We start from the raw sequence: 18555 nt of genomic DNA, 5'->3' as shown, positions 1-18555 counted from the left end.
ACTACTCTCCTCCAGCTGAGACCATCAGAACTACTGTCCTCCAGTATTCACACAGACAGTATTAAGACTCATTTCCACGCCATCGGGTCCAGCTCAACGACGTCTGCTCCCGTCCTCACGGACACCTTTCGAAGGGGAAGTTTTGGTGGACGGGATGCGGAACTCTTGTAAAGGTGGAAACGAGGAGTTGCCAGAGAGCCGAGAGACTGGTGTTTTACTGTGGTGAACTCTTGTAAAGGTGGAAACGAGGCTTTGCCAGAGAGCCGAGAGACTGGTGTTTTACTGTGGTGAACTCTTGTAAAGGTGGAAACGAGGAGTTGCCAGAGAGCCGAGAGACTGGTGTTTTACTGTGGTGAACTCTTGTAAAGGTGGAAACGAGGAGTTGCCAGAGAGCCGAGAGACTGGTGTTTTACTGTGGTGAACTCTTGTAAAGGTGGAAACGAGGAGTTGCCAGAGAGCCGAGAGACTGGTGTTTTACTGTGGTGAACTCTTGTAAAGGTGGAAACGAGGAGTTGCCAGAGAGCCGAGAGACTGGTGTTTTACTGTGGTGAACTCTTCTAAAGAGTAAACATTTATAACCCCCCAGTCTCCAGTTACCCCATCACCACCACCAGCCCATAGAGAACCCCCAGTCTCCATAGAGACCCCCAGTCTCCAGTTACCCATCACCACCACCAGTCCATAGAGAACCCCCAGTCTCCAGTCTCCAGTTACCCCATCACCACCACCAGCCCATAGAGAACCACTCCCCCCAGTCTCCAGTTACCCCATCACCACCACCAGCCCATAGAGACCACCCCCCCAGTCTCCAGTTACCCCACCCCACCAGCCCATCCTCCCCAGTCTCCAGTTACCCCATCACCACCAGCCCATAGAGACTCCCCCAGTCTCCAGTTACCCATCACCACCACCACCAGCCCATAGAGACCACCCCCAGTCTCCAGTTACCCCATCACCACCACCAATCCATAGAGACCTCCCCCAGTCTCCAGTTACCCCATCACCACCACCAGCCCATAGAGACCACCCCCAGTCTCCAGTTACCCATCACCACCACCAGCCCATAGAGACCACCCCCAGTCTCCAGGTACCCATCACCACCACCAGCCCATAGAGACCCTCCACCCAGTCTCCAGTTACCCCATCACCACCACCAGCCCATAGAGACCACCCCCAGTCTCCAGTTACCCCATCACCACCACCAGCCCATAGAGACCACCCCCAGTCTCCAGTTACCCCATCACCACCACCAGCCCATAGAGACCTCCCCCAGTCTCCAGTTACCCCATCACCACCACCAGCCCATAGAGACCCCCCCAGTCTCCAGTTACCCATCACCACCACCAGCCCATAGAGACCACCCCCCAGTCTCCAGTTACCCCATCACCACCACCAATCCATAGAGACCTCCCCCAGTCTCCAGTTACCCCATCACCACCACCAGCCCATAGAGACCACCCCCCCCCAGTCTCCAGTTACCCATCACCCCACCAGCCCATAGAGACCTCCCCCAGTCTCCAGTTACCCCATCACCACCACCAGCCCATAGAGACTCCCCCAGTCTCCAGTTACCCATCACCACCACCACCAGCCCATAGAGACCACCCCCAGTCTCCAGTTACCCATCACCACCACCAATCCATAGAGACCTCCCCCAGTCTCCAGTTACCCCATCACCACCACCAGCCCATAGAGACCACCCCCAGTCTCCAGTTACCCATCACCACCACCAGCCCATAGAGACCCTCCACCCAGTCTCCAGTTACCCCATCACCACCACCAGCCCATAGAGACCTCCCCCAGTCTCCAGTTACCCCATCACCACCACCAGCCCATAGAGACCACCCCCAGTCTCCAGTTACCCCACCAGTCTCCCAGTTACCCATCACCACCACCAGCCCATAGAGACCCTCCCCCAGTCTCCAGTTACCCCATCACCACCACCAGCCCATAGAGACCACCCCCAGTCTCCAGTTACCCCATCACCACCACCAGCCCATAGAGACCACCCCCAGTCTCCAGTTACCCCATCACCACCACCAGCCCATAGAGACCTCCCCCAGTCTCCAGTTACCCCATCACCACCACCAGCCCATAGAGACCACCCCCAGTCTCCAGTTACCCATCACCACCACCAGCCCATAGAGACCACCACCCAGTCTCCAGTTACCCCATCACCACCACCAGCCCATAGAGATCCTCCCCCAGTCTCCAGTTACCCCATCACCACCACCAGCCCATAGAGACCACCCCCAGTCTCCAGTTACCCATCACCACCACCAGCCCATAGAGACCACCCCAGTCTCCAGTTACCCATCACCACCACCAGCCCATAGAGACCCTCCACCCAGTCTCCAGTTACCCCATCACCACCACCAGCCCATAGAGACCACCCCCAGTCTCCAGTTACCCCATCACCACCACCAGCCCATAGAGACCACCCCCAGTCTCCAGTTACCCCATCACCACCACCAGCCCATAGAGACCCCCCCCCAGTCTCCAGTTACCCCATCACCACCACCAGCCCATAGAGACCCCCCAGTCTCCAGTTACCCATCACCACCACCAGCCCATAGAGACCACCCCCCCCAGTCTCCAGTTACCCCATCACCACCACCAATCCATAGAGACCGCCCCCAGTCTCCAGTTACCCCATCACCACCAGCAGCCCATAGAGAACCACTCCCCCCCCAGTCTTGAATGCCCAGTTGCACACTCAGTTGAATTAAATGCATTCCAGGTGACTACTTCATGAAGCTGGTTGAGAGAATTTCAAGAGTGTGCAAATCTGTCATCATGGCAAAGGTTGGCTATTTGAAGAATCTCAAATATTAAATATATTTTAATTTGTTTAACACTTTTTTGTTTACTAAATGAGTCTGTGTTATTTCATAGTTTTGATGTCTTCACTATTATTCTACAATGTAGAAAATAGTAAAAATAAAGAAAAACTTTTGTATAATGTAGTTGTTCAGTTTATATAATGTTGGTGTTCAGTGTAGATAATGTAGTTGTTCAGTGTCGATAATGTAGATGTTCAGTATCGATAATGTAGGTGTTCAGTATAGATAATGTAGTTATTCAGTATAGATCATGTCGTTGTTCAGTATAGATAATGTAGTTTTTCAGTATATACAATGTCGTTGTTCAGTATAGATAATGTAGATGTTCAGTGTAGATAATGTAGATGTTCAGTATAGATAATGTAGTTCTGGTCATAATGTTGATGATGAGAAATGTATTGACAAAGACAGGAAGCTTAACAATGACCCACGCACACAGTGTTATTTCCTCTGCTGTACACCCACCTGCATTTTGAACTCACAAGAAACGAGAGCCAGAGAGTACTCACAAACCCTTTCCTGAGAGAGAGGACAGAGAGAGAGAGAGAGAGAGAGAGAGAGAGAGAGAGAGAGAGAGAGAGAGAGAGAAAGAGAGAGAGAGTACTCACAAACCCTTTCCTGAGAGAGAGGACAGAGAGAGAGAGAGAGAGAGAGAGAGAGAGAGAGAGAGAGAGAGAGAGAGAGAGAGTAGAGAAAGAGAAACCCTTTCCTGAGAGAGAGAGAGAGAGAGAGAGAGAGAGAGAGAGAGAGAGAGAGAGAGAGAGAGAGGGGGGGACAGAGACAGAGAGCCAGAGAGTACTCACAAACCCTTTCCTGAGAGAGAGAGAGAGAGAGAGAGAGAGAGAGAGAGAGAGAGAGACAGAGAGAGAGAGAGAGAGAGAGAGAGAGAGAGAGAGAGAGAGAGAGAGAGAGAGAGAGAGAGAGAGAGAGAGAGAGAGAGAGAGAGAGGAGAGAGAGAGATATGAGATAGAGTGTAATTGAAAGGATATATGGGTAGGCCTGTATATACTACATAACCTATATACACTACATGACCTATATACACTACATTTGTATGACCCATTGTCTTTAGCGGTTGGAGCGAGTGGTCGCATCTGCACGTCGCTCCAACGGGTAGTATAACTTTTTCACTACTTTTTCATTATATTTCATTATATCACAACGGTTTGATTTGTCTTATCTTAGCAATTTCTTCTCAGCTAGCTACATAGCCGTCTTTGTATCAAAGATAATTGCGTAATTATCGTATTTCGCCGTCCTAACGTAGTCTTCACTAGCCAGCTAGCTAACGTCCACTGATTAGCTGCACTGGAGAAACTGTTACACTCAACTGAACGACTTGATCAGTGTAGTGTTAGCTAGCTACATAGCTGTCTTTGCTGTCTTCGTATCATCGTATCATCGTATCCAAGATAATTGTGTTGTTTAGGTTTAGAGTGTGTAGTCTTAGAGTGATTATCTTAATTTACCGAGGTTAGCTAGCCAGCTATTTGTCGTCCTTAACGTAGGTGACTCTGCTAGCTAGCCAACAGCTAGCCAACGCTAGCCAACGTCTTCTGTATAGAACTCAACTACCCGGTCGCATTCACAGGTTGTATCACATTTTCACTTCATTTTCATTACAGTACAACGGTTTGATTTGTTTGATCGTAGCTAGCTACTTAGCTAGCTACATAGCCGTCTTTGTATCAAAGATAATTGTGTAGTCTAGAGCGATTTTCTAGGTTCGCTAGCCATCTATTGTCGTTCTTTTACGCAACGTAACGTAAACAACACTGCTAGCTAGCCTGCTAGCCCCCGAATAGCAACACTGCAGAAACTATTACACTCAACGGAACGACTTGATTAGTGTAGTGTCAACAACGCACCCACTGCCAGCTGACCTACTTCAGCAGTACTGTATCATTTTAATCATTTTAGTCAATAAGATTCTTGCTACGTAGCTTAACTTTCTGAACATTCGAGACGTGTAGTCCACTTGTCATTCCAATCTCCTTTGCATTAGCGTAGCCTCTTCTGTAGCCTGTCAACTATGTGTCGGTTTATCCCTGTTCTCTCCTCTCTGCACAGACCATACAAACGCTCCTCACCGCGTGGCCGCGGCCACCCTACTCTGGTGGTCCCAGCGCGCACGACCCACGTGGAGTTCCAGGTCTCCGGTAGCCTCTGGAACTGCCAATCTGCGGTCAACAAGGCAGAGTTCATCTCAGCCCATGCCTCCCTCCAGTCCCTCGACTTCTTGGCCCTGACGGAAACATGGATCACCACAGACAACACTGCTACTCCTACTGCTCTCTCTTCGTCCGCCCACGTGTTCTCGCACACCCCGAGAGCGTCTGGTCAGCGGGGTGGTGGCACCGGGATCCTCATCTCTCCCAAGTGGTCATTCTCTTTTCTCCCCTTACCCATCTGTCTATCGCCTCCTTTGAATTCCATGCTGTCACAGTTACTAGCCCTTTCAAGCTTAACATCCTTATCATTTATCGCCCTCCAGGTTCCCTCGGAGAGTTCATCAATGAGCTTGACGCCTTGATAAGCTCCTTTCCTGAGGACGGCTCACCTCTCACAGTTCTGGGCGACTTTAACCTCCCCACGTCTACCTTTGACTCTTTCCTCTCTGCCTCCTTCTTTCCACTCCTCTCCTCTTTTGACCTCACCCTCTCACCTTCCCCCTACTCACAAGGCAGGCAATACGCTCGACCTCATCTTTACTAGATGCTGTTCTTCCACTAACCTCATTGCAACTCCCCTCCAAGTCTCCGACCACTGCCTTGTATCCTTTTCCCTCTCGCTCTCATCCAACACCTCCCACACTGCCCCTACTCGGATGGTATCGCGCCGTCCCAACCTTCGCTCTCTCTCCCCCGCTACTCTCTCCTCTTCCATCCTATCATCTCTTCCCTCCGCTCAAACCTTCTCCCACCTATCTCCTGATTCTGCCTCCTCAACCCTCCTCTCCTCCCTCTCTGCATCCCTTGACTCTCTATGTCCCCTATCCTCCAGGCCGGCTCGGTCCTCCCTCCCGCTCCGTGGCTCGATGACTCATTGCGAGCTCACAGAACAGGGCTCCGGGCAGCCGAGCGGAAATGGAGGAAAACTCGCCTCCCTGCGGACCTGGCATCCTTTCACTCCCTCCTCTCTACATTTTCCTCCTCTGTCTCTGCTGCTAAAGCCACTTTCTACCACGCTAAATTCCAAGCTTCTGCCTCCAACCCTAGGAAGCTCTTTGCCACCTTCTCCTCCCTCCTGAATCCTCCGCCCCTCCCCCCTCCTCCCTCTCTGCAGATGACTTCGTCAACCATTTTGAAAAGAAGGTCGACGACATCCGATCCTCGTTTGCTAAGTCAAACGACACCGCTGGTTCTGCTCACACTGCCCTACCCTGTGCTCTGACCTCTTTCTCCCTCTCTCTCCAGATGAAATCTCGCGTCTTGTGACGGCCGGCCGCCCAACAACCTGCCCGCTTGACCCTATCCCCTCCTCTCTTCTCCAGACCATTTCCGGAGACCTTCTCCCTTACCTCACCTCGCTCATCAACTCATCCCTGACCGTTGGCTACGTCCCTTCCGTCTTCAAGAGAGCGAGAGTTGCACCCCTTCTGAAAAAACCTACACTCGATCCCTCCGATGTCAACAATTACAGACCAGTATCCCTTCTTTCTTTTCTCTCCAAAACTCTTGAACGTGCCGTCCTTGGCCAGCTCTCCCGCTATCTCTCTCTGAATGACCTTCTTGATCCAAATCAGTCAGGTTTCAAGACTAGTCATTCAACTGAGACTGCTCTCCTCTGTATCACGGAGGCGCTCCGCACTGCTAAAGCTAACTCTCTCTCCTCTGCTCTCATCCTTCTAGATCTATCGGCTGCCTTCGATACTGTGAACCATCAGATCCTCCTCTCCACCCTCTCCGAGTTGGGCATCTCCGGCGCGGCCCACGCTTGGATTGCGTCCTACCTGACAGGTCGCTCCTACCAGGTGGCGTGGCGAGAATCTGTCTCCTCACCACGCGCTCTCACCACTGGTGTCCCCCAGGGCTCTGTTCTTGGCCCTCTCCTATTCTCGCTATACACCAAGTCACTTGGCTCTGTCATAACCTCACATGGTCTCTCTTATCATTGCTATGCAGACGACACACAATTAATCTTCTCCTTTCCCCCTTCTGATGACCAGGTGGCGAATCGCATCTCTGCATGTCTGGCAGACATATCAGTGTGGATGACGGATCACCACCTCAAGCTGAACCTCGGCAAGACGGAGCTGCTCTTCCTCCCGGGGAAGGACTGCCCGTTCCCATGATCTCGCCATCACGGTTGACAACTCCATTGTGTCCTCCTCCCAGAGCGCCAAGAACCTTGGCGTGATCCTGGACAACACCCTGTCGTTCTCAACTAACATCAAGGCGGTGGCCCGTTCCTGTAGGTTCATGCTCTACAACATCCGCAGAGTACGACCCTGCCTCACACAGGAAGCGGCGCAGGTCCTAATCCAGGCACTTGTCATCTCCCGTCTGGATTACTGCAACTCGCTGTTGGCTGGGCTCCCTGCCTGTGCCATTAAACCCCTTCAACTCATCCAGAACGCCGCAGCCCGTCTGGTGTTCAACCTTCCCAAGTTCTCTCACGTCACCCCGCTCCTCCGTTCTCTCCACTGGCTTCCAGTTGAAGCTCGCATCCGCTACAAGACCATGGTGCTTGCCTACGGAGCTGTGAGGGGAACGGCACCTCAGTACCTCCAGGCTCTGATCAGGCCCTACACCCAAACAAGGGCACTGCGTTCATCCACCTCTGGCCTGCTCGCCTCCCTACCACTGAGGAAGTACAGCTCCCGCTCAGCCCAGTCAAAACTGTTCGCTGCCCTGGCCCCCCAATGGTGGAACAAACTCCCTCACGACGCCAGGACAGCGGAGTCAATCACCACCTTCCGGAGACACCTGAAACCCCACCTCTTTAAGGAATACCTAGGATAGGTTAAGTAATCCCTCTCACCCCACCCCCCTAAGTTTTAGATGCACTATTGTTAAGTGACTGTCCCACTGGATGTCATAAGGTGATTGCACCAATTTGTAAGTCGCTCTGGATAAGAGCGTCTGCTAAATGACTTAAATGTAATGTAAATGTACATAACCTCTATACACTACATAACCTATATACACTACATAACCTCTATACACTACATAACCTCTATACACTACATAACCTCTATACACTACATAACCTCTATACACTACATAACCTATATACACTACATAACCTCTATACACTACATAACCTCTATACACTACATAACCTATATACACTACATAACATATATACACTACATAACCTATATACACTACATAACCTCTATACACTACATAACATATATACACTACATAACCTATATACACTACATAACCTATATACACTACATAACCTATATACACTACATAACCTATATACACTACATAACATATATAAACTATATACCCTATATACACTACATAACCTCTATACACTACATAACCTATATACACTACATAACCTATATACACTACATAACCTCTATACACTACATAACCTATATACACTACATAACCTCTATACACTACATAACCTATATACACTACATAACATATATACACTACATAACCTATATACACTACATAACCTCTATACACTACATAACCTATATACACTACATAACCTATATACACTACATAACCTATATACACTACATAACCTATATACACTACATAACATATATAAACTATATACCCTATATACACTACATAACCTCTATACACTACATAACCTATATACACTACATAACCTCTATACACTACATAACATATATACACTACATAACCTATATACACTACATAACCTATATACACTACATAACCTATATACACTACATAACCTATATACACTACATAACATATATAAACTATATACCCTATATACACTACATAACCTCTATACACTACATAACCTATATACACTACATAACCTATATACACTACATAACCTCTATACACTACATAACCTATATACACTACATAACCTATATACACTACATAACATATATACACTACATAACCTATATACACTACATAACCTCTATACACTGCATAACCTCTATACACTACATAACATATATACACTACATAACCTCTATACACTACATAACATATATACACTACATAACCTATATACACTACATAACCTCTATACACTACATAACCTATATACACTACATAACCTATATACACTACATAACCTCTATACACTACATAACCTATATACACTACATAACCTATATACACTACATAACCTCTATACACTACATAACCTCTATACACTACATAACATATATTACATGACCAACAGTATGTGGACTCTTCTGGGAAGGCTTTAATATGGAGTTGGTCCCCCCTTTGCTGCTATAACAGCCTCCACTCTTCTGGGAAGGCTTTAATATGGAGTTGGTTCCCCTTTGCTGCTATAACAGTCTCCACTCTTCTGGGAAGGCTTTAATATGGAGTTGGTTCCCCTTTGCTGCTATAACAGCCTCCACTCTTCTGGGAAGGCTTTAATATGGAGTTGGTTCCCCTTTGCAGCTATAACAGTCTCCACTCTTCTGGGAAGGCATTAATATGGAGTTGCCCCCCTATAACAGTCTCCACTCTTCTGGGAAGGCTTTAATATGGAGTTGCCCCCCCCTATAACAGTCTCCACTCTTCTGGGAAGGTATTAATATAGAGTTGGTCCCCCTTTGCTGCTATAACAGCCTCCACTCTTCTGGGAAGGCTTTCCACTAGATGTTGGAACATTGCTGCTATAACAGCCTCCACTCTTCTGGGAAGGTTTTCCACTAGATGTTGGAACATTGCTGCTATAACAGCCTCCACTCTTCTGGGAAGGCTTTCCACTAGATGTTGGAACATTGCTGCTATAACAGCCTCCACTCTTCTGGGAAGGCTTTCCACTAGATGTAGGAACATTGCTGCTATAACAGCCTCCACTATTCTGGGAAGGCTTTCCACTAGATGTAGGGACATTGCTGCTATAACAGCCTCCACTCTTCTGGGAAGACTTTCCACTAGATGTAGGAACATTGCTGCTATAACAGCCTCCGCTCTTCTGGGAAAACTTTCCACTAGATGTTGGGACATTGCTGCGGGACTTTGCTTCCATTTAGCCACAAGAGCAGTGAGGTTGGGCACTTCCTCAAACTGTTGCCACAAAGTTGGAAGCACAGAATCGTCTAGAATGTCATTGTATGCTGTAGCGTTAAGACTTCCCTTCACTGGAACTGAGGGGCCTGAACCATGAAAAACAGACCATTATTCCTCCTCCACCAAACTTTACAGCCGGCACTATGCATTGGGGCAGGTAGCGTTCTCCTGGCATCCGCCAAACCCAGATTCGTCCATCAGACTGCCAGATGGTGAAGTGTGATTCATCACTCCAGAGAACGCGTTTCCACAGCTCCAGAGTCCAATGGCAGCGAGTTTTACACCACTCCAGCCCACGCCTGGTTTACACCACTCCAGCCGACGCTTGGCATTGCGCATGGTGATCTTAGACTTGTGTGCAGCTGCTCGGCCATGGAAACCTGTTTCATGAAGCCCCTGACGAACAACCAAGTTCATGTGCTGACGTTGCTTCCAGGTTGGGACTCGGTACTGAGTGTTGCAACCCCGAGGACAGTAGATCTTCAGCACACTCTGCGGTCCCGTTCTGTGAGCTTGTGTGGCCTACCATTCCACGGTCGAGCCGTTGTATCTCTTAGACGATAACCACAATAACAGCACTTACATTTTGACGGGGGGGCAGCTCTAGCAGGGCAGAAATGTTTACGAACTGTCTTATTGGAAAAGGTGGCACGTTGAAAGTGACCAAGCTGTTCAGTAAAGGCCATTCTACTGCTAATGTTTGTCTATGGAGATTGCATGGCTGTGCGTCCGACACTCGTCAGCAAGGGGAGTGGCTGAAATATCTTAATCCACTCATTTGAAGGCGTGTCCACATACTGCTGGCCATGTAGTGAATCATCATCATCATCATCATCATCATCATCATCATCACTTGGGCCGACAGTGTGGATTGGGGCGGCAGGGTAACCTAGCGGTTAGAGTGTTGGGCTAGTAACCGAAAGGTTGCAAGTTCAAATCCCCAGGCTGACAAGGTACAAATCTGTCGTTCTGCCCCTGAACAAGCAGTTAACCCACTGTTCCCAGGCCGTCATTGAATATAAGAATATGTTCTTAACTGACTTGCCTAGTTAAATAAAGGTGAAAAAATTGTGTTACTATGTTAAGAATTATGTTGACCGGAGATCTGCTGCCACCTGCTGGATATCAGTGGTAATGACGGTGTCTCTGTCTTAGATAGGAACACTAAGGCTGGAGATGGGGTCTGTCTCTGTCTAGGCCAGGTCAGGTCTGTCTAGGCCAGGCCGGGTCTGTCTCAGTCTAGGCCAGGTACACTAAGGCTGGAGATGGGGCCTGTCTCTGTCTAGGCCAGGTCTGTCTCTGTCTAGGCCAGGACTGTCTCTGTCTAGGCCAGGCCGGGTCTGTCTCTGTCTAGGCCAGGTCAGGACTGTCTCTGTCTAGGCCAGGTCAGGACTGTCTCTGTCTAGGCCAGGCCGGGTCTGTCTCTGTCTAGGCCAGGTACACTAAGGCTGGAGATGGGGCCTGTCTCTGTCTAGGCCAGGTCTGTCTCTGTCTAGGCCAGGTAAACTAAGACTGGAGATGGGGCCTGTCTCGGTCAGGTCAGGTCTGTCTCTGTCTAGGCCAGGTAAACTAAGACTGGAGATGGGGCCTGTCTCTGTCTAGGCCAGGTCTGTCTCTGTCTAGGCCAGGTAAACTAAGACTGGAGATGGGGCTCTGTCTCGGTCAGGTCAGGTCTGTCTCTGTCTAGGCCAGGTAAACTAAGGCTGGAGATGGGGCCTCTCTAGGCCAGGTCTGTCTCTGTCTAGGTCTGGGCTGTCTCTGTCTGGGTCAGGTACACTAAGGCTGGAGATGGGGTCTGTCTAGGCCAGGTCAGGTCTGTCTAGGCCAGGTGAACTAAGACTGGAGATGGGGTCTGTCTAGGCCAGGTCAGGTCTGTCTCTGTCTAGGCCAGGTCAGGTCTGTCTCTGTCTAGGCCAGGTCAGGTCTGTGTCTGCCTAGGCCAGGTACACTAGGCCAGGTCAGGTCTGTATCTGTCTCGGTCAGGTCAGGTCTGTCTCTGTCTAGGTCAGGTACACTAAGGCTGGAGATGGGGCTCTGTCTCTGTCTAGGCCAGGTCAGGTCTGTCTCTGTCTAGGCCAGGTAAACTAAGGCTGGAGATGGGGCTCTGTCTCGGTCAGGTCAGGTCTGTCTCTGTCTAGGACAGGTCTGGACTGTCTCTGTCTAGGCCAGGTCTGTCTCTGTCTAGGCCAGGCCGGATCTGTCTCAGTCAAGGCCAGGTACAATAAGGCTGGAGATGGGGCCTGTCTCTGTCTAGGCCAGGCCGGATCTGTCTCAGTCTAGGCCAGGTACACTAAGGGTGGAGATGGGGCCTGTCTCTGTCTAGGCCAGGTCTGTCTCTGTCTAGGCCAGGTGAACTAAGACTGGAGATGGGGCCTGTCTCTGACTAGGTCAGGTCAGATCAGGTCTGTCCCTGTCTAGGCCAGGTAAACTAAGGCTGGAGATGGGGCCTGTCTCTGACTAGGTCAGGTCAGATCAGGTCTGTCTCTGTCTAGGCCAGGTACACTAAGGCTGGAGATGGGGTCTGTCTAGGCCAGGTCAGGTCTGTCTCTGTCTAGGCCAGGTCTGGACTGTCTCTGTCTCAGTCAGGTCTGTCCCTGTCTAGGCCAGGTAAACTAAGGCTGGAGATGGGGCCTGTCTCTGTCTAGGCCAGGTCTGTCTCAGTCTAGGTCTGGGCTGTCTCTGTCTGGGTCAGGTACACTAAGACTGGAGATGGGGTCTGTCTAGGCCAGGTCAGGTCTGTCTCTGTCTAGGCCAGGTCTGGACTGTCTCTGTCTCAGTCAGGTCTGTCCCTGTCTAGGCCAGGTAAACTAAGGCTGGAGATGGGGCCTGTCTCTGTCTAGGCCAGGTCTGTCTCAGTCTAGGCCAGGTAAACTAAGGCTGGAGATGGGGCCTGTCTCTGTCTAGGCCAGGTCTGTCTCTGTCTAGGCCAGGTGAACTAAGACTGGAGATGGGGCCTGTCTCTGTCTAGGCCAGGTCTGTCTCTGTCTAGGCCAGGTAAACTAAGGCTGGAGATGGGGCCTCTCTAGGCCAGGCCTGTCTCTGTCTAGGTCAGGTCTGTCTCTGTCTAGGCCAGGTAAACTAAGACTGGAGATGGGGTCTGTCTAGGCCAGGTCAGGTCTGTCTAGGCCAGGTGAACTAAGACTGGAGATGGGGCCTCTCTAGGCCAGGTCTGTCTCTGTCTAGGTCTGGGCTGTCTCTGTCTGGGTCAGGTACACTAAGGCTGGAGATGGGGTCTGTCTAGGCCAGGTCAGGTCTGTCTCTGTCTAGGCCAGGTCTGGACTGTCTCTGTCTCAGTCAGGACTGTCTCTGTCTAGGCCAGGTCTGTCTCTGTCTAGGCCAGGTGAACTAAGACTGGAGATGGGGCCTCTCTAGGCCAGGTCTGCCTCTGTCTAGGCCAGGCCGGGTCTGTCTCTGTCTAGGCCAGGTCAGGACTGTCTCTGTCTAGGCCAGGCCGGGTCTGTCTCTGTCTAGGCCAGGTCAGGACTGTCTCTGTCTAGGCCAGGCCGGGTCTGTCTCTGTCTAGGCCAGGTACACTAAGGCTGGAGATGGGGCCTGTCTCTGTCTAGGCCAGGTCTGTCTCTGTCTAGGCCAGGTAAACTAAGACTGGAGATGGGGCTCTGTCTCGGTCAGGTCAGGTCTGTCTAGGCCAGGTGAACTAAGACTGGAGATGGGGTCTGTCTAGGCCAGGTCAGGTCTGTCTAGGCCAGGTGAACTAAGACTGGAGATGGGGTCTGTCTAGGCCAGGTCAGGTCTGTCTAGGCCAGGTGAACTAAGGCTGGAGATGGGGTCTGTCTAGGCCAGGTCTGTCTCTGTCTAGGCCAGGTCTGTCTCTGTCTAGGTCTGGGCTGTCTCTGTCTGGGTCAGGTACACTAAGGCTGGAGATGGGGTCTGTCTAGGCCAGGTCTGTCTCTGTCTAGGCCAGGTCTGTCTCTGTCTAGGTCAGGTCTGTCTCTGTCTAGGCCAGGTCAGGTCTGTCTCTGTCTAGGCCAGGTCAGGTCTGTGTCTGCCTAGGCCAGGTACACTAGGCCAGGTCAGGTCTGTATCTGTCTCGGTCAGGTCAGGTCTGTCTCTGTCTAGGTCAGGTACACTAAGGCTGGAGATGGGTCTCTGTCTCTGTCTAGGCCAGGTCAGGTCTGTCTCTGTCTAGGCCAGGTAAACTAAGGCTGGAGATGGGGCTCTGTCTCGGTCAGGTCAGGTCTGTCTCTGTCTAGGACAGGTCTGGACTGTCTCTGTCTAGGCCAGGTCTGTCTCTGTCTAGGCCAGGCCGGATCTGTCTCAGTCAAGGCCAGGTACAATAAGGCTGGAGATGGGGCCTGTCTCTGTCTAGGCCAGGCCGGATCTGTCTCAGTCTAGGCCAGGTACACTAAGGGTGGAGATGGGGCCTGTCTCTGTCTAGGCCAGGTCTGTCTCTGTCTAGGCCAGGTGAACTAAGACTGGAGATGGGGCCTGTCTCTGACTAGGTCAGGTCAGATCAGGTCTGTCCCTGTCTAGGCCAGGTAAACTAAGGCTGGAGATGGGGCCTGTCTCTGTCTAGGCCAGGTCTGTCTCTGTCTAGGCCAGGTGAACTAAGACTGGAGATGGGGCCTGTCTCTGTCTAGGCCAGGTCTGTCTCTGTCTAGGCCAGGTGAACTAAGACTGGAGATGGGGCCTGTCTCTGTCTAGGCCAGGTCTGTCTCTGTCTAGGCCAGGTGAACTAAGACTGGAGATGGGGCCTCTCTAGGCCAGGTCTGTCTCTGTCTAGGTCTGGGCTGTCTCTGTCTGGGTCAGGTACACTAAGGCTGGAGATGGGGTCTGTCTAGGCCAGGTCAGGTCTGTCTCTGTCTAGGCCAGGTCTGGACTGTCTCTGTCTCGGTCAGGACTGTCTCTGTCTAGGCCAGGTCTGTCTCTGTCTAGGCCAGGTGAACTAAGACTGGAGATGGGGCCTCTCTAGGCCAGGTCTGCCTCTGTCTAGACCAGGTCTGGACTGTCTCTGTCTCGGTCAGGTCAGGACTGTCTCTGTCTAGGCCAGGTCAGGTCTGTCTCTGTCTAGGCCAGGTCAGGTCTGTCTCTGTCTAGGCCAGGTCTGGTCTGTCTCTTCCTAGGCCAGGTCAGGTCTGTCTCTGTCTAGGCCAGGTCAGTACTGTCTCTGTCTAGGCCAGGTCAGGTCTGTCTCTGTCTAGGACAGGTCAGGTCTGTCTCTGTCTAGACCAGGTCTGGACTGTCTCTGTCTAGGCCATGTCTGGACTGTCTCTGTCTAGGCCAGGTCAGGTCTGTCTCTGTCTCGGTCAGGTCAGGTCTGTCTCTGTCTAGACCAGGTCTGGACTGTCTCTGTCTAGGCCAGGTCAGGTCTCTCTCTGTCTAGGCCAGGTCAGTACTGTCTCTGTCTAGGCCAGGTAAACTAAGGCTGGAGATGGGGTCTGTCTCTGTCTAGGCCAGGTCAGTACTGTCTCTGTCTAGGCCAGGTCAGGTCTGTCTCTGTCTAGGCCAGGTCAGGACTGTCTCTGTCTAGGCCAGGTCAGGTTTGTCTCTGTCGAGACCAGGTCTGGACTGTCTCTGTCTAGGCCAGGTCAGGACTGTCTCTGTCTAGGCCAGGTCAGGTCTGTCTCTGTCTAGGCCAGGTCAGTACTGTCTCTGTCTAGGCCAGGTCAGGGCCGTCTCTGTCTCTGTCTAGGCCAGGTCAGGTCTGTCTCTGTCTAGGCCAGGTCAGGTCTGTCTCTGTCTCGGCCAGGTCAGGTTTGTCTCTGTCTAGACCAGGTCTGGACTGTCTCTGTCTTGGCCAGGTCAGGACTGTCTCTGTCTAGGCCAGGTCAGGTCTGTCTCTGTCTAGGCCAGGTCAGTACTGTCTCTGTCTAGGCCAGGTCAGGTCTGTCTCTGTCTAGGCCAGGTCAGGACTGTCTCTGTCTAGGCCAGGTCAGGACTGTCTCTGTCTAGGCCAGGTCAGGTCTGTCTCTGTCTCGGCCAGGTCAGGGCCGTCTCTGTCTCTGTCTAGGCCAGGTCAGGTCTGTCTCTGTCTAGGCCAGGTCAGGTCTGTCTCTGTCTAGGCCAGGTCAGGTTCCACTAACAGTGCAGGTAGCCTAGTGGTTAGAGCAGGTAGCCTAGTGGTTAGAGCCAGGTAGCCTAGTGGTTAGAGCAGGTAGCCTAGTGGTTAGAGCCAGGTAGCCTAGTGGTTAGAGCAGGTAGCCTAGTGGTTAGAGCCAGGTAGCCTAGTGGTTAGAGCAGGTAGCCTAGTGGTTAGAGCAGGTAGCCTAGTGGTTAGAGGGGCGGCAGGTAGCCTAGTGGTTAGAGCAGGTAGCCTAGTGGCTAGAGGCAGGTAGCCTAGTGGTTAGAGGGGCGGCAGGTAGCCTAGTGGTTAGAGCAGGTAGCCTAGTGGTTAGAGCAGGTAGCCTAGTGGTTAGAGCAGGTAGACTAGTGGTTAGAGCCAGGTAGCCTGGTGGTTAGAGACAGGTAGCCTAGTGGTTAGAGTGTTGGACTTGTAACGGAAGGTTGCAAGTTCAAACCCCCTGAGCTGACAAGGTACAAATCTGTCGTTCTGCCCCTGAACAGGCAGTTAACCCACTGTTCCTAGGCTGTCATTGAAAATAAGAATTTGTTCTTAACTGCCTAGTTAAATAAAGGTTAAAAAAAATAAGATTTAGTTCTTAACTGACTTGCCTAGTTACATTTTTTAAAAACTTCATCACTTCATAGACTTCCACACAGCAATGCAGCTACTGATAGATTTAAGGTACAGACATCTAAAAGTTGTTCAGCAATGTGAACATTTTGTAAAAACAATGTCAGAGTAGTAGAGACAGATCAGGACGTTGCTGTAGGTTCTCATACAACCCTCCTCTTCTTCCTCAAATCACAACAACACAATGTCAGAGTAGCAGAGACAGATCAGGACGTTGCTGTAGGTTCTCATACAACCCTCCTCTTCTTCCTCAAATCACAACAACACAATGTCAGAGTAGCAGAGACAGATCAGGACGTTGCTGTAGGTTCTCATACAACCCTCCTCTTCTTCCTCAAATCACAACAACACAATGTCAGAGTAGCAGAGACAGATCAGGACGTTGCTGTTGGTTCTCATACAACCCTCCTCTTCTTCCTCAAATCACAACAACACAATGTCAGAGTAGCAGAGACAGATCAGGACGTTGCTGTAGGTTCTCATACAACCCTCCTCTTCTTCCTCAAATCACAACAACACAATGTCAGAGTAGCAGAGACAGATCAGGACGTTGCTGTTGGTTCTCATGTTGATAAGCCCCTCCTCCTCCTTCTCCTCCTCCCCCTCCTCCTCGTCCAATCACAACAACACAATGTCAGAGTAGCAGAGACAGATCAGGACGTTGCTGTTGGTTCGCATGTTGATAAGCCCCGCCTCCCTCTCCTCCTCCTCCCCCTCCTCCTCGTCCAATCACAACAAGATTACTTTCCATTTCTGTTACTTTTTATTTTGAATTCAGAGCAGAAAAAACAATAAATACAAAAGCTTGTAACATTATTATTATAACATTATTATTATAACATTATTATTATAACATTATTATTATAACATTATTATTATAACATTATTATTATAACATTATGTTATTATTGTAACATTATTATTATAACATTATTATTATAACATTATTATTATAACATTATTATTATAACATTATTATTATAACATTATTATTATAACATTATTATTATAACATTATGTTATTATTGTCACATTATTATTATAACATTATTATTATAACATTATTATTATAACATTATTATTATAACATTATTATTATAACATTATTATTATAACATTATGTTATTATTGTCACATTATTATTATAACATTATTATTATAACATTATTATTATAACATTATTATTATAACATTATTATTATAACATTATTATTATAACATTATTATTATAACATTATTATTATAACATTATTATTATAACATTATTATTATAACATTATTATTATAACATTATGTTATTATTGTCACATTATTATTATATAACATTATTATTATAACATTATTATTATAACATTATTATTATAACATTATTATTATAATTATTATTATAACATTATTATTATAACATTATTATTATAACATTATGTTATTATTGTCACATTATTATTATAACATTATTATTGTCACATTATTATTATAACATTATTATTATAACATTATTATTATAACATTATGTTATTATTGTCACATTATTATTATAACATTATTATTATAACATTATTATTATAACATTATTATTATAACATTATTATTATAACATTATTATTATAACATTATTATTATAACATTATTATTATAACATTATGTTATTATTGTCACATTATGTTATTATTATAACATTATGTTATTATTGTAACATGATGTTATTATTGTAACATGATGTTATTATTGTAACATTATGTTAATATTGTAACATTATTATTGTAACATTATGTTATTATTGTAACATTATGTTATTATTGTAACATTATTATTGTAACATTATGTTATTATTGTAACATTATTA

Source organism: Oncorhynchus gorbuscha, unplaced genomic scaffold, assembly GCF_021184085.1.
Source record: "Oncorhynchus gorbuscha isolate QuinsamMale2020 ecotype Even-year unplaced genomic scaffold, OgorEven_v1.0 Un_scaffold_1047, whole genome shotgun sequence".
NCBI classification, from domain to species: Eukaryota; Metazoa; Chordata; class Actinopteri; order Salmoniformes; family Salmonidae; genus Oncorhynchus; species Oncorhynchus gorbuscha.
This window is presented reverse-complemented; position numbering follows the sequence as displayed.